Source organism: Oncorhynchus gorbuscha, linkage group LG24 (genome assembly GCF_021184085.1).
Source record: "Oncorhynchus gorbuscha isolate QuinsamMale2020 ecotype Even-year linkage group LG24, OgorEven_v1.0, whole genome shotgun sequence".
Lineage (NCBI taxonomy): Eukaryota > Metazoa > Chordata > Actinopteri > Salmoniformes > Salmonidae > Oncorhynchus > Oncorhynchus gorbuscha.
Window position 1 is genome coordinate 64,333,292 of NC_060196.1, and position 16,606 is coordinate 64,349,897.

Below are 16,606 nucleotides of genomic sequence, written 5' to 3' on the forward strand. Positions count from 1 at the left end.
AGCTTTTCCTAGCAAGGACTTGTAGATGACCTGGAGCCAGTGGGTCTGGCGACGAATATGTAGCGAGGGCCAGCCGACTAGAGCATACAGGTCGCAGTGGTGGGTGGTATAAGGTGCTTTAGTAACAAAACGGATGGCACTGTGATAAACTGCATCCAGTTTGCTGAGTAGAGTGTTGGAAGCAATTTTGTAGATGACATCGCCGAAGTTGAGGATCGGTAGGATAGTCAGTTTTACTCGGGTAAGTTTGGGCTTTGTTTGTTGCGGAATAGAAAGCCAAATCTAGATTTGATTTTAGATTGGAGATGTTTGATGACGAGCTTGGAGGGTACTATGGTGTTGAATGCCGAGCTGTAGTCGATGAACAGCATTCTCACATAGGTATTCCTCTTGTCCAGGTGGGTTAGGGCAGTGTGCAGTGTGGTTGAGATTGCATCGTCTGTGGACCTATTTGGGCGGTAAGCAAATTGGAGTGGGTCTAGGGTGTCAGGTAGGGTGGAGGTGATATGGTCCTTGACTAGTCTCTCAAAGCACTTCATGATGACGGAAGTGAGTGCTACGGGGCGGTAGTCGTTTAGCTCAGTTACCTTAGCTTTCTTGGGAACAGGAACAATGGTGGCCCTCTTGAAGCATGTGGGAACAGCAGACTGGTATAGGGATTGATTGAATATGTCCGTAAACACACCGGCCAGCTGGTCTGCGCATGCTCGGAGGGCGCGGCTGGGGATGCCGTCTGGGCCTGCAGCCTTGCGAGGGTTAACACGTTTAAATGTCTTAATCACCTCGGCTGCAGTGAAGGAGAGACTGCATGTTTCCGTTGCAGGCCGTGTCAGTGGCACTGTATTGTCCTCAAAGCGGGCAAAAAAGTTATTTAGTCTGCCTGGGAGCAAGACATCCTGGTCCGTGACTGGGCTGGATTTCATCTTGTAGTCCGTGATTGACTGTAGACCCTGCCACATGCCTCTTGTGTCTGAGCCATTGAATTGAGATTCCACTTTGTCTCTGTACTGACGCTTAGCTTGTTTGATAGCCTTACGGAGGGAATAGCTGCACTGTTTGTATTCAGTCATGTTGCCAGACACCTTGCCCTGATTAAAAGCAGTGGTTCAGCGCTTTCAGTTTCACGCGAATGCTGCCATCAATCCACGGTTTCTGGTTAGGGAATGTTTTTATCGTTGCTATGGGAACGACATCTTCGACGCACGTTCTAATGAACTCGCACACCGAATCAGCGTATTCGTCAATATTCCCATCTGACGCAATACGAAACATGTCCCAGTCCACGTGATGGAAGCAGTCTTGGAGTGTAGAGTCAGCTTGGTCTGACCAGCGTTGGACAGACCTCAGCGTGGGAGCCTCTTGTTTTAATTTCTGCCTGTAGGCAGGGATCAGCAAAATGGAGTCGTGGTCAGCTTTTCCGAAAGGGGGCGGGGCAGGGCCTTATATGCGTCGCGGAAGTTAGAGTAACAGTGATCCAAGGTTTTACCACCCCTGGTTGCGCAATCGATATGCTGATAAAATTTAGGGAGTCTTGTTTTCAGATTGGCTTTGTTAAAATCCCCAGCTACAATGAATGCAGCCTCCGGATAAATGTTTTCCAGTTTGCAAAGAGTTAAATAAAGTTCGTTCAGAGCCATCGATGTGTCTGCTTGGGGGGGGATATATACGGCTGTGATTATAATCGAAGAGAATTCTCTTGGAAGATAATGCGGTCTACATTTGATTGTGAGGAATTCTAAATCAGGTGAACAGAAGGATTTGAGTTCCTGTATGTTTCCTTCATCACACCATGTCCCGTTAGTCATGAGGCATACGCCCCCTCCACTCTTCTTACCAGAGAGATGTTTGTTTCTGTCGGCGCGATGCGTGGAGAAACCCGTTGGCTGTACCGCCCTGGATAGCTCGTCATCAAGCTCGTCATCAAGCTCGAGACCCTGGGTCTCGACCCCGCCCTGTGCAACTGGGTACTGGACTTCCTGACGGGCCGCCCCCAGGTGGTGAGGGTAGGCAACAACATCTCCTCCCCGCTGATCCTCAACACGGGGCCCCACAAGGGTGCGTTCTGAGCCCTCTCCTGTACTCCCTGTTCACCCACGACTGCGTGGCCACGCACGCCTCCAACTCAATCATCAAGTTTGGGACGACACAACAGTGGTAGGCTTGATTACCAACAACGACGAGACGGCCTACAGGGAGGAGGTGAGGGCCCTGGAGTGTGGTGTCAGGAAAATAACCTCACACTCAACGTCAACAAAACTAAGGAGATGATTGTGGACTTCAGGAAACAGCAGAGGGAACACCCCCCTATCCACATCGATGGAACAGTAGTGGAGAGGGTAGCTAGTTTTAAGTTCCTCGGCATACACATCACAGACAAACTGAATTGATCCACTCACACTGACAGCGTCGTGAAGAAGGCGCAGCAGCGCCTATTCAACCTCAGGAGGCTGAAGAAATTCGGCTTGTCACCAAAAGCACTCACAAACTTCTACAGATGCACAATCGAGAGCATCCTGGCGGGCTGTATCACCGCCTGGTACGGCAACTGCTCCGCCCTCAACCGTAAGGCTCTCCAGAGGGTAGTGAGGACTGCACAACGCATCACCGGGGCAAACTACCTGCCCTCCAGGACACCTACACCACCCGTTGTTACAGGAAGGCCATAAAGATCATCAAGGACATCAACCACCCGAACCACTGCCTGTTCACCCCGCTATCATCCAGAAGGCGAGGTCAGTACAGGTGCATCAAAGCTGGGACCGAGAGACTGAAAAACAGCTTCTATCTCAAGGCCATCAGACTGTTAAATAGCCACCACTAACATTGAGTGGCTGCTGCCAACACACTGTCATTGACACTGACCCAACTCCAGCCATTTTAATAATGGGAATTGATGGGAAATGATGTAAATATATCACTAGCCACTTTAAACAATGCTACCTTATATAATGTTACTTACCCTACATTATTCATCTCATATACATATGTATATACTGTACTCTACAACATCGACTGCATCCTTATGTAACACATGTATCACTAGCCACTTTAACTATGCCACTTTGTTTACTTTGTCTACATACTCATCTCATATGTATATACTGTACTCGATACCATCTACTGTATGCTGCTCTGTACCATCACTCATTCATATATCCTTATGTACATGTTCCTTATCCCCTTTACACTGTGTATAAGACAGTAGTTTTGGAATTGTTAGTTAGATTACTTGTTGGTTATCACTGCATTGTCGGAACTAGAAGCACAAGCATTTCGCTACACTCGCATTAACATCTGCTAACCATGTGTATGTGACAAATAAAATTTGATTTGATTTGATTTGATTTGATTTGATTTGAGTCTGGCAGCGAACGGTTGAAAAGCATGCATTTGGTTTTACTAGCGTTTAAGAGCAGTTGGAGGCCACGGAAGGAGTGTTGTATGGCATTGAAGCTCGTTTGGAGGTTAGATAGCACAGTGTCCAAGGACGGTCCGGGAAGTATACAGAATGGTGTCGTCTGCGTAAAGGTGGATCAGGGAATCGCCAGAGGACCGAACAGCATGCCCTCCGATTTAACATCATTGATATACACAGATAAAAGAGTTTGCCCGAGAATTGAACCCTGTGGTACCCCCATAGAGACTGCCAGAGGACCGGACAGCATGCCCTCCGATTTGACACACTGAACTCTGTCTGCAAAGTAATTGGTGAACCAGGCAAGGCAGTCATCAGAAAAACCGAGGCTACTGAGTCTGCCGATAAGAATATGGTGATTGACAGAGTCGAAAGCCTTGGCAAGGTCGATGAAGACGGCTGCACAGTACTGTCTTTTATCGATGGCGGTTATGATATCGTTTAGTACCTTGAGCGTGGCTGAGGGTGCACCTGTGACCGGCTCGGAAACCAGATTGCACAGCGGAGAAGGTACGGTGGGATTCGAGATGGTCAGTGACCTGTTTGTTGACTTAGCTTTCGAAGACCTTAGAAAGGCAGGGCAGAATGGATATAGGTCTGTAACAGTTTGGGTCCAGGGTGTCTCCCCCTTTGAAGAGGGGGATGACCGCGGCAGCTTTCCAGTCCTTGGGGATCTCCTTGTCTTTCTCTTCTATTTACCTCTCGTCCCTCTCTTTCCCTCGCCTTTTCCTTCTTTACCTCCATTTCCCTCTTCCTTCCTTTTCTCAACTACTTTCCTCTCTTTACCTTTCTTCTGTATCTTTAGTCCTCCTGCCCTCTCTATTCTGCTCCTCCCTCTATCCCTCTCTTCCCTCTCTATTCCTCTATTCTCTCTCTATTCCTCTATTCTCTCTCTATTCTGCTCTTCCCTCTCTATTCCTCTCTTCTCTCTCTATTCTGCTCTTCCCTCTCTATTCTGCTCTTCTCTCTCTATTATGCTCTTCCCTCTCTATTCTGCTCTTCTCTCTCTATTATGCTCTTCCCTCTCTATTCCTCTCTTCTCTCTCTATTCTGCTCTTCTCTCTCTATTCCTCTCTTCTCTCTCTATTCCTCTCTTCTCCCTTTATTCTGCTCTTCCCTCTCTATTCCTCTCTTCCCTCTCTATTCCTCTCTTCCCTCTCTATTCCTCTATTCTCTCTCTATTCTGCTCTTCCCTCTCTATTCCTCTCTTCTCTCTCTATTATGCTCTTCCCTCTCTATTCTGCTCTTCTCTCTCTATTATGCTCTTCCTCTCTATTCCTCTCTTCTCTCTCTATTCTGCTCTTCTCTCTCTATTCCTCTCTTCTCTCTCTATTCCTCTCTTCTCCCTTTATTCTGCTCTTCCCTCTCTATTCCTCTATTCTCTCTCTATTCTGCTCTTCCCTCTCTATTCCTCTCTTCTCTCTCTATTATGCTCTTCCCTCTCTATTCTGCTCTTCTCTCTCTATTATGCTCTTCCCTCTCTATTCCTCTCTTCTCTCTCTATTCTGCTCTTCTCTCTCTATTCCTCTCTTCTCTCTCTATTCCTCTCTTCTCCCTTTATTCTGCTCTTCCCTCTCTATTCCTCTCTTCCCTCTCTATTCCTCTCTTCCCTCTCTATTCCTCTCTTCCCTCTCTATTCCTCTCTTCTCTCTCTATTCCTCTCTTCTCTCTCTATTCCTCTCTTCTCTCTCTATTCCTCTCTTCCCTCTCTTTCCTCTCTTTCCTCTCTTTAACTAATCTCTCCTGTTCTATTTGTAGAAATCCAAGGTCAAAGGTAATCTGCTCTGGGTCAGTCCGCTCCATTTCCTTTTCCTTGATGTTTTAGCCTGTCCAATAGGTTGGAGGGACAATGAGGGAGGGATGAAGAGTGGGAGAGAGAGTGTGAGGGAGAGAGAGTGTGAGTGAAAGGTTTACTCTCCAAATTCCCCCAGTGTCAAGGCCTTGGCCTGGGTTAATATGGTGTTAAATGCTCCCATTGTCAATATCTTACTGACTACTAGATGTGATGAGGCTATTAAATAATGAGACTACTAGATGTGATGAGGCTATTAAATAATGAGACTACTAGATGTGATGAGGCTATTAAATAATGAGACTACTAGATGTGATGAGACTATTAAATAATGAGACTACTAGATGTGATGAGGCTATTAAATAATGAGACTACTAGATGTGATGAGGCTATTAAATAATGAGGCTATTAAATAATGAGACTACTAGATGTGATGAGGCTATTAAATAATGAGACTACTAGATGTGATGAGACTATTAAATAATGAGACTACTAGATGTGATGAGGCTATTAAATAATGAGACTACTAGATGTGATGAGGCTATTAAATAATGAGACTACTAGATGTGATGAGACTATTAAATAATGAGACTACTAGATGTGATGAGGCTATTAAATAATGAGACTACTAGATGTGATGAGGCTATTAAATAATGAGGCTATTAAATAATGAGACTATTAAATAATGAGACTATTAAATAATGAGACTACTAGATGTGATGAGGCTATTAGATAATGAGACTACTAGATGTGATGAGGCTATTAAATAATGAGACTACTAGATGTGATGAGACTACTAGATGTGATGAGGCTATTAAATAATGAGACTACTAGATGTGATGAGACTATTAAATAATGAGACTACTAGATGTGATGAGGCTATTAAATAATGAGACTACTAGATGTGATGAGACTATTAAATAATGAGACTACTAGATGTGATGAGGCTATTAAATAATGAGACTACTAGATGTGATGAGACTATTAAATAATGAGACTACTAGATGTGATGAGGCTATTAAATAATGAGACTATTAAATAATGAGACTATTAAATAATGAGACTACTAGATGTGATGAGACTATTAAATAATGAGACTACTAGATGTGATGAGGCTATTAAATAATGAGACTACTAGATGTGATGAGACTATTAAATAATGAGACTACTAGATGTGATGAGGCTATTAAATAATGAGACTATTAAATAATGAGACTATTAAATAATGAGACTATTAAATAATGAGACTACTAGATGTGATGAGGCTATTAAATAATGAGACTACTGGATGTGATGAGACTATTAAATAATGAGGCTATTAAATAATGAGACTATTAAATAATGAGACTACTAGATGTGATGAGGCTATTAAATAATGAGGCTATTAAATAATGAGGCTATTAAATAATGAGACTATTAAATAATGAGACTACTAGATGTGATGAGGCTATTAAATAATGAGGCTATTAAATAATGAGACTATTAAATAATGAGACTATTAAATAATGAGGCTATTAAATAATGAGACTATTAAATAATGAGACTATTAAATAATGAGACTATTAAATAATGAGACTACTAGATGTGATGAGGCTATTAAATAATGAGACTATTAAATAATGAGACTATTAAATAATGAGACTATTAAATAATGAGGCTATTAAATAATGAGACTATTAAATAATGAGACTATTAAATAATGAGGCTATTAAATAATGAGACTACTAGATGTGATGAGGCTATTAAATAATGAGACTATTAAATAATGAGACTATTAAATAATGAGACTATTAAATAATGAGGCTATTAAATAATGAGACTACTAGATGTGATGAGGCTATTAAATAATGAGACTACTAGATGTGATGAGGCTATTAAATAATGAGACTATTAAATAATGAGGCTATTAAATAATGAGGCTATTAAATAATGAGACTACTAGATGTGATGAGGCTATTAAATAATGAGACTACTAGATGTGATGAGACTATTAAATAATGAGACTATTAAATAATGAGGCTATTAAATAATGAGGCTATTAAATAATGAGGCTATTAAATAATGAGACTACTAGATGTGATGAGGCTATTAAATAATGAGACTACTAGATGTGATGAGGCTATTAAATAATGAGACTACTAGATGTGATGAGGCTATTAAATAATGAGACTACTAGATGTGATGAGGCTATTAAATAATGAGACTACTAGATGTGATGAGGCTATTAAATAATGAGACTACTAGATGTGATGAGGCTATTAAATAATGAGACTACTAGATGTGATGAGGCTATTAAATAATGAGACTACTAGATGTGATGAGGCTATTAAATAATGAACTATTAAATAATGAGACTATTAAATAATGAGACTATTAAATAATGAGACTATTAAATAATGAGACTATTAAATAATGAGACTACTAGATGTGATGAGACTATTAAATAATGAACTATTAAATAATGAGACTATTAAATAATGAGACTATTAAATAATGAGACTATTACATAATGAGACTACTAGATGTGATGAGACTATTAAATAATGAACTATTAAATAATGAGACTATTAAATAATGAGACTATTAAATAATGAGACTATTACATAATGAGACTACTAGATGTGATGAAACTACTAAAAGAATGAGACTACTAGATGTGATGAGGCTATTAAATAATGAGACTATTAAATAATGAGACTATTACATAATGAGACTACTAGATGTGATGAAACTACTAAAATAATGAGACTACTAGATGTGATGAGACTATTAAATAATGAGACTATTAAATAATGAGACTACTAGATGTGATGAAACTACTAAAAGAATGAGACTACTAGATGTGATGAGACTATTAAATAATGAGACTATTAAATAATGAGACTACTAGATGTGATGAGACTATTAAATAATGAGACTATTAAATAATGAGACTATTAAATAATGAGACTACTAGATGTGATGAAACTACTAAAAGAATGAGACTACTAGATGTGATGAGGCTATTAAATAATGAGACTATTAAATAATGAGGCTATTAAATAATGAGACTACTAGATGTGATGAGGCTATTAAATAATGAGACTATTAAATAATGAGACTATTAAATAATGAGACTACTAGATGTGATGAAACTACTAAAAGAATGAGACTACTAGATGTGATGAAACTACTAAAAGAATGAGACTACTAGATGTGATGAAACTACTAAAAGAATGAGACTACTAGATGTGATGAGACTATTAAATAATGAGACTATTAAATAATGAGACTACTAGATGTGAGGAGACTGTTAAATTAACACACAAACACACACACACACACACACACACACACACACACACACACACACACACACACACACACACACACACACACACACACACACACACACACACACACACACACACACACACACACACACACACACACACACACACACACACACACACACACACACACACACACACACACACACACACACACACACACACACACACACACACACACACACACACACACACACACACACACACACACACACACACACACACACACACACACACACACCCAAACATATATACGCAGAGGGCTTTTCAATTAGAGGAAGGTCTCATTCTGAGCTCTGCTCCGTTGACATCATCGTTGCCGTGACGACCCTGACGACCCTGACGACCCCTGCTCAGCCATTCAGGTAATAAACACTCTGGCAAGGTTACCGGTTCGCTCCGGTTCCCATCACTTCACTGACAAATTGAAAAATACCTCTGGAAAGCTGGAAATAGCAGACAGACAGACAGACAGACAGACAGACAGACAGACAGACAGACAGACAGACAGACAGACAGACAGACAGACAGACAGACAGACAGACAGACAGACAGACAGACAGACAGACAGACAGACAGACAGACAGACAGACAGACAGACAGACAGACAGACAGACAGACAGACAGACAGACAGACAGACAGACAGACAGACAGACAGACAGACAGACAGACAGACAGACAGACAGACAGACACCATATTCCCTCTGTCTGCATTCCAAATGACACCATATTCCCTATGGCCACAGTCTTACCTCCCCTTCTCTCTCTCTCTCTGTCCCTATGGGCCCTGGTTAGAAGTCATGTAGGGAAAAGGGATTAGAGTCCAAGTTAACATTTAGTGCCTTAACACTCAAATCAAATTGTGACACAACAGTGTTTACCTGTTAACCTGTTACTCCTACCCCCAACATTTCAGTGCCCTGCTACTCATGCCAGGAATATAGTATATGCATATGATTAGTATGTGTGGATAGAAAACACTCTGTTCAGCTGGAACGTGGTGCATGGAACGCAAAAATATTCTTAGAAATATTTAACCTCCACACATTAACAAGTTCAATAGCTCAAATGAAAGATAAACACCTTGTTTATCTACCCAGCAAGTCAGATTTCTAAAATGTTTTACGGCGAAAACATAGCACATATTTATGTCAAACCACCACCAAAGACACAGCTCATTTGAATAGCCAAGAAATGCAATCAACCAACGCAGGATTAAAAGAAAAATAATTCACTAACCTTTTGAAAATCTTCATCAGATGACAGTAATATAACATGTTACACAGTACATTTATGTTTTTTTTCAATAATATGCAATTTATATCCATGAATCTCTGTTTACAATGACGCCATGTTCAAAAAATGCTACTCAAATGTCCGGAGAAATTATGCCAGATAACAGATATCAGATAACAAGCAATACACATCATAAACTTTGACTAAATATACATGTTCTACATATAGATAGAAAGATACACTTCTTCTTAATGCAACCGCTGTGTTACATTTATTTTTAACATTACAGAATTCGTTCACTAGGCTATAATATGAGACGGCGCTCAGACATTAGCAGTATGTCTCCTCTATGTTGGAGTCCACAGAAACACAAACTTACCACATAAATATTCCCTTACCTTTAATGTTCTTCGATCAGAAGACGTGGAAGGAGTCATACTTACCAAAAACTGCGTTTGGCTTTCAAGTCTGTGTCTTTGGGTTATCAAACACGACAAATTCCGGCTGAAATGCAGCCAAAATTCTAGTGGATGTGCATCAAAACTTCAAAATGACATATTATATGTCGAGTAAACTGGTCAAACTAAGTGCAGAATCAAGCTTTAGCATGTTCTAAACGTGCTAAACAATTCTTAGCTGGAACAGACAAACATACATCGTTTGGTCAATCCTGAAAGAAAGAGAGCTCCGGACCCGACGCGCGCATGAAAGTATTTTCGCGAAGGTTTCAGCCCGCCAAAAGTCAAGGGAGCGCGCGATGAAACGCCCCATTGAAAGGAGACATCGCGCTGAAGACACAGAAACTGTTCCCAGATCCGTAGCTGGTTGGGAACGGTGGGGGCGATGACGTCAAAGTTGGCCCAACTTTACTGATGACAGAGAGAGTTTGGGAGAATGGCTGCCCTGTGAGTTCTGCTTTATATACAGACATAATTTGAACGGTTTTAGAAGCTTTAGAGTGTTTTCTATTCAATAATTATTATTATATGAATATATTAGCAATTTTGGACAGATTTTCTTTTCTGTTTACTATGGGCACGCAATTCCTCCAAAGGGGGCAGTAGTCTGCCCTATCTATTAACATTTGCTATCTAACTGGGAGTCTCCTGAGCGAAAGCATCTGAAGTTCTTCAAAGGTAAATTATTTAATTTGGTTGCTTTTCTTATTTTCGTGAAAATCCTGAGTGCTGCCAGCAGAGCTAGCATAGCATTATGCCATGCTAAACTTACACAAATGCTTGTCTAGCATTGGCTGTAACGCATATTTTGAAAATCTGAGATGACAGTGGGTTTGCTCATCGCAAGAGGTTTAGAACACATTTTTATTTTCAATGACGGCCTGGGAACAGTGGGTTAACTGCCTGTTCAGAGGCAGAACGACAGATTTGTACCTTGTCAGCTCGGGGATTTGAACTTGCATCCTTCCGGTTACTAGTCCAACGCTCTAACCACTAGGCTACCCTGCCGCCTCTACACTCTAACCACTAGACTACCTGCCTCCTCTACACTCTAACCACTAGACTACCTGCCTCCTCTACACTCTAACCACTAGTCTACCTGCCTCCTCTACACTCTAACCACTAGGCTACCTACCTCCTCTACACTCTAACCACTAGGCTACCTGCCTCCTCTACACTCTAACCACTAGGCTACCTGCCTCCTCTACACTCTAACCACTAGGCTACCTGCCACCTCTACACTCTAACCACTAGGCTACCCTGCCTCCCCTACACTCTAACCACTAGGCTACCTGCCTCCTCTACACTCTAACCACTAGGCTACCTGCCTCCTCTACACTCTAACCACTAGGCTACCTGCCTCCTCTACACTCTAACCACTAGACTACCTGCCCCCTCTACACTCTAACCACTAGGCTACCCTGCCTCCCCTACACTCTAACCACTAGGCTACCTGCCTCCCCTACACTCTAACCACTAGGCTACCTGCCTCCTCTACACTCTAACCACTAGGCTACCCTGCCACCTCTACACTCTAACCACTAGGCTACCCTGCCACCACTACACTCTAACCACTAGGCTACCCTGCCTCCTCTACACTCTAACCACTAGGCTACCCTGCCTCCTCTACACTCTAACCACTAGGCTACCTTCCACCTCTACACTCTAACCACTAGGTTACCTGCCACCTCTACACTCTAACCACTAGTCTACCTGCCTCCTCTACACTATAACCACTAGGCTACCTGCCTCCTCTACACTCTAACCACTAGGCTACCTACCTCCTCTACACTCTAACCACTAGGCTACCTGCCTCCTCTAACCACTAGGCTACCTGCCTCCTCTACACTCTAACCACTAGGCTACCCTGCCACCTCTACACTCTAACCACTAGGCTACCTGCCACCTCTACACTCTAACCACTAGGCTACCTGCCTCCTCTACACTCTAACCACTAGGCTACCCTGCCACCTCTACACTCTAACCACTAGGCTACCTACCACCTCTACACTCTAACCACTAGTCTACCTGCCTCCTCTACACTCTAACCACTAGGCTACCTGCCTCCTCTACACTCTAACCACTAGGCTACCTGCCTCCTCTACACTCTAACCACTAGGCTACCCTGCCACCTCTACACTCTAACCACTAGGCTACCTGCCACCTCTACACTCTAACCACTAGGCTACCCTGCCTCCCCTACACTCTAACCACTAGGCTACCTGCCTCCTCTACACTCTAACCACTAGGCTACCTGCCTCCTCTACACTCTAACCACTAGACTACCTGCCCCCTCTACACTCTAACCACTAGGCTACCCTGCCTCCCCTACACTCTAACCACTAGGCTACCGTGCCACCACTACACTCTAACCACTAGGCTACCCTGCCTCCTCTACACTCTAACCACTAGGCTACCCTGCCTCCTCTACACTCTAACCACTAGACTACCTTCCACCTCTACACTCTAACCACTAGGTTACCTGCCACCTCTACACTCTAACCACTAGTCTACCTGCCTCCTCTACACTATAACCACTAGGCTACCTGCCTCCTCTACACTCTAACCACTAGGCTACCTACCTCCTCTACACTCTAACCACTAGGCTACCCTGCCACCTCTACACTCTAACCACTAGTCTACCTGCCTCCTCTACACTATAACCACTAGGCTACCCTGCCACCTCTACACTCTAACCACTAGGCTACCTGCCTCCTCTACACTCTAACCACTAGGCTACCCTGCCACCTCTACACTCTAACCACTAGGCTACCTGCCACCTCTACACTCTAACCACTAGGCTACCCTGCCTCCCCTACACTCTAACCACTAGGCTACCTGCCTCCTCTACACTCTAACCACTAGGCTACCTGCCTCCTCTACACTCTAACCACTAGGCTACCTGCCTCCTCTACACTCTAACCACTAAGCTACCTGCCTCCTCTACACTCTAACCACTAGGCTACCTACCTCCTCTACACTCTAACCACTAGGCTACCTGCCTCCTCTAACCACTAGGCTACCTGCCTCCTCTACACTCTAACCACTAGGCTACCCTGCCACCTCTACACTCTAACCACTAGGCTACCTGCCACCTCTACACTCTAACCACTAGGCTACCTGCCTCCTCTACACTCTAACCACTAGACTACCTGCCCCCTCTACACTCTAACCACTAGGCTACCCTGCCTCCCCTACACTCTAACCACTAGGCTACCTGCCTCCTCTACACTCTAACCACTAGGCTACCTGCCTCCTCTACACTCTAACCACTAGGCTACCCTGCCACCTCTACACTCTAACCACTAGGCTACCCTGCCACCTCTACACTCTAACCACTAGGCTACCCTGCCTCCTCTACACTCTAACCACTAGACTACCTGCCACCTCTACACTCTAACCACTAGGTTACCTGCCACCTCTACACTCTAACCACTAGGCTACCCTGCCACCTCTACACTCTAACCACTAGGCTACCTGCCTCCTCTACACTCTAACCACTAGGCTACCCTGCCACCTCTACACTCTAACCACTAGGCTACCCTGCCACCTCTACACTCTAACCACTAGGCTACCCTGCCGCCTCTACACTCTAACCACTAGGCTACCCTGCCACCTCTACACTCTAACCACTAGGCTACCCTGCCTCCTCTACACTCTAACCACTAGGCTACCCTGCCTCCTCTACACTCTAACCACTAGGCTACCCTGCCACCTCTACACTCTAACCACTAGGCAACCCTGCCTCCTCTACACTCTAACCACTAGGCTACCTGCCACCTCTACACTCTAACCACTAGGCTACCTACCACCTCTACACTCTAACCACTAGGTTACCTGCCACCTCTACACTCTAACCACTAGGCAACCCTGCCTCCTCTACACTCTAACCACTAGACTACCTGCCACCTCTACACTCTAACCACTAGGCTACCTACCACCTCTACACTCTAACCACTAGGTTACCTGCCACCTCTACACTCTAACCACTAGGCTACCCTGCCTCCTCTACACTCTAACCACTAGGCTACCTGCCTCCTCTACACTCTAACCACTAGGCTACCTGCCTCCTCTACACTCTAACCACTAGGCTACCCTGCCTCCTCTACACTCTAACCACTAGGCTACCCTACCTCCTCTACACTCTAACCACTAGGCTACCCTGCCACCTCTACACTCTAACCACTAGGCTACCCTGCCTCCTCTACACTCTAACCACTAGGCTACCCAAAACTTATTTATGGATATTTGTGTATATTAAAGAGATTTTTAATTAAATTCAGCTGATCAATGTTTTTTTTCTGCTGAGTAAATCCCCTTAGCTCTGAAATAAACCTCTCCCTGTGTGAGTTTAATGACAGGGGAGAGAGAGGGGGAGGTAAGACTGTGGAAAGAGAGAGAGAGGGGGGGTAAGACTGTGGAAAGAGAGAGAGAGGGGGAGGGGTAAGACTGTGGAAAGAGAGAGAGAGGGGAGGGGTAAGACTGTGGAAAGAGAGAGAGAGGGGGAGGGGTAAGACTGTGGAAAGAGAGAGAGAGGGGGAGGGGTAAGACTGTGGAAAGAGAGAGAGGGGGTAAGACTGTGGAAAGAGAGAGAGGGGGGGGTAAGACTGTGGAAAGAGAGAGAGAGGGGAGGGGTAAGACTGTGGAAAGAGAGAGAGAGGGGGGGAGGGGTAAGACTGTGGAAAGAGAGAGAGAGGGGGAGGGGTAAGACTGTGGAAAGAGAGAGAGGGGGGTAAGACTGTGGAAAGAGAGAGAGAGAGAGGGGAGGGGGTAAGACTGTGGAAAGAGAGAGAGAGGGGGTAAGACTGTGGAAAGAGATTAGAGAGGGGGGTACTGTGGAAAGAGAGAGAGAGAGGGGGAGGTAAGACTGTGGAAAGAGAGAGCGAGAGGGGGTAAGACTGTGGAAAGAGAGAGAGAGAGGGGGTAAGACTGTGGAAAGAGAGAGAGAGGGGGTAAGACTGTGGAAAGAGAGAGAGAGGGGGGTAAGACTGTGGAAAGAGAGAGGGGGGGGGGGGTAAGACTGTGGAAAGAGAGAGAGGGGGGTAAGACTGTGGAAAGAGAGAGAGAGAGAGGGGGGGGGGTAAGACTGTGGAAAGAGAGAGAGAGGGGGGAGGTAAGACTGTGGAAAGAGAGAGAGAGGGATGGAGGTAAGACTGTGGAAAGAGAGAGAGAGAGGGGAGGGGTAAGACTGTGGAAAGAGAGAGAGAGGGGAGGGGTAAGACTGTGGAAAGAGAGAGAGAGGGGAGGGGTAAGACTGTGGAAAGAGAGAGAGGGGGGGGGTAAGACTGTGGAAAGAGAGAGAGAGAGGGGGGGGGGGGGGGTAAGACTGTGGAAAGAGAGAGAGAGGGGGGGTAAGACTGTGGAAAGAGATTAGAGAGGGGGTACTGTGGAAAGAGAGAGAGAGAGGGGGAGGTAAGACTGTGGAAAGAGAGAGCGAGAGGGGGGGTAAGACTGTGGAAAGAGAGAGAGAGAGGGGGGGTAAGACTGTGGAAAGAGAGAGAGAGGGGGGTAAGACTGTGGAAAGAGAGAGAGAGGGGGGGTAAGACTGTGGAAAGAGAGAGAGGGGGGGTAAGACTGTGGAAAGAGAGAGAGGGGGGGGGGTAAGACTGTGGAAAGAGAGAGAGAGAGAGGGGGAGGGGGTAAGACTGTGGAAAGAGAGAGAGAGGGGGGGAGGTAAGACTGTGGAAAGAGAGAGAGAGGGATGGAGGTAAGACTGTGGAAAGAGAGAGAGAGGGGGGGGTAAGACTGTGGAAAGAGAGAGAGAGGGGGGGGGTAAGACTGTGGAAAGAGAGAGAGAGGGGGAGGGGTAAGACTGTGGAAAGAGAGAGAGGGGGGTAAGACTGTGGAAAGAGAGAGAGAGAGGGGGGAGGGGGTAAGACTGTGGAAAGAGAGAGAGAGGGGGTAAGACTGTGGAAAGAGATTAGAGAGGGGGTACTGTGGAAAGAGAGAGAGAGGGGGGAGGTAAGACTGTGGAAAGAGAGAGAGAGGGGGGGGTAATACTGTGAAAAGAGAGAGAGGGGGTAAGACTGTGGAAAGAGAGAGAGAGAGGGGGAGGTAAGACTGTGGAAAGAGAGAGAGGGGGGTAAGACTGTGGAAAGAGAGAGAGAGAGGGGGAGGGGGTAAGACTGTGGAAAGAGAGAGAGAGGGGGGTAAGACTGTGGAAAGAGATTAGAGAGGGGGGTACTGTGGAAAGAGAGAGAGAGAGGGGGAGGTAAGACTGTGGAAAGAGAGAGCGAGAGGGGGGGTAAGACTGTGGAAAGAGAGAGAGAGGGGGTAATACTGTGAAAAGAGAGAGAGGGGGGGGGGGGTAAGACTGTGGAAAGAGAGAGAGAGGGGGGTAAGATTGTGGAAAGAGAGAGAGAGATGGAGGGGTAA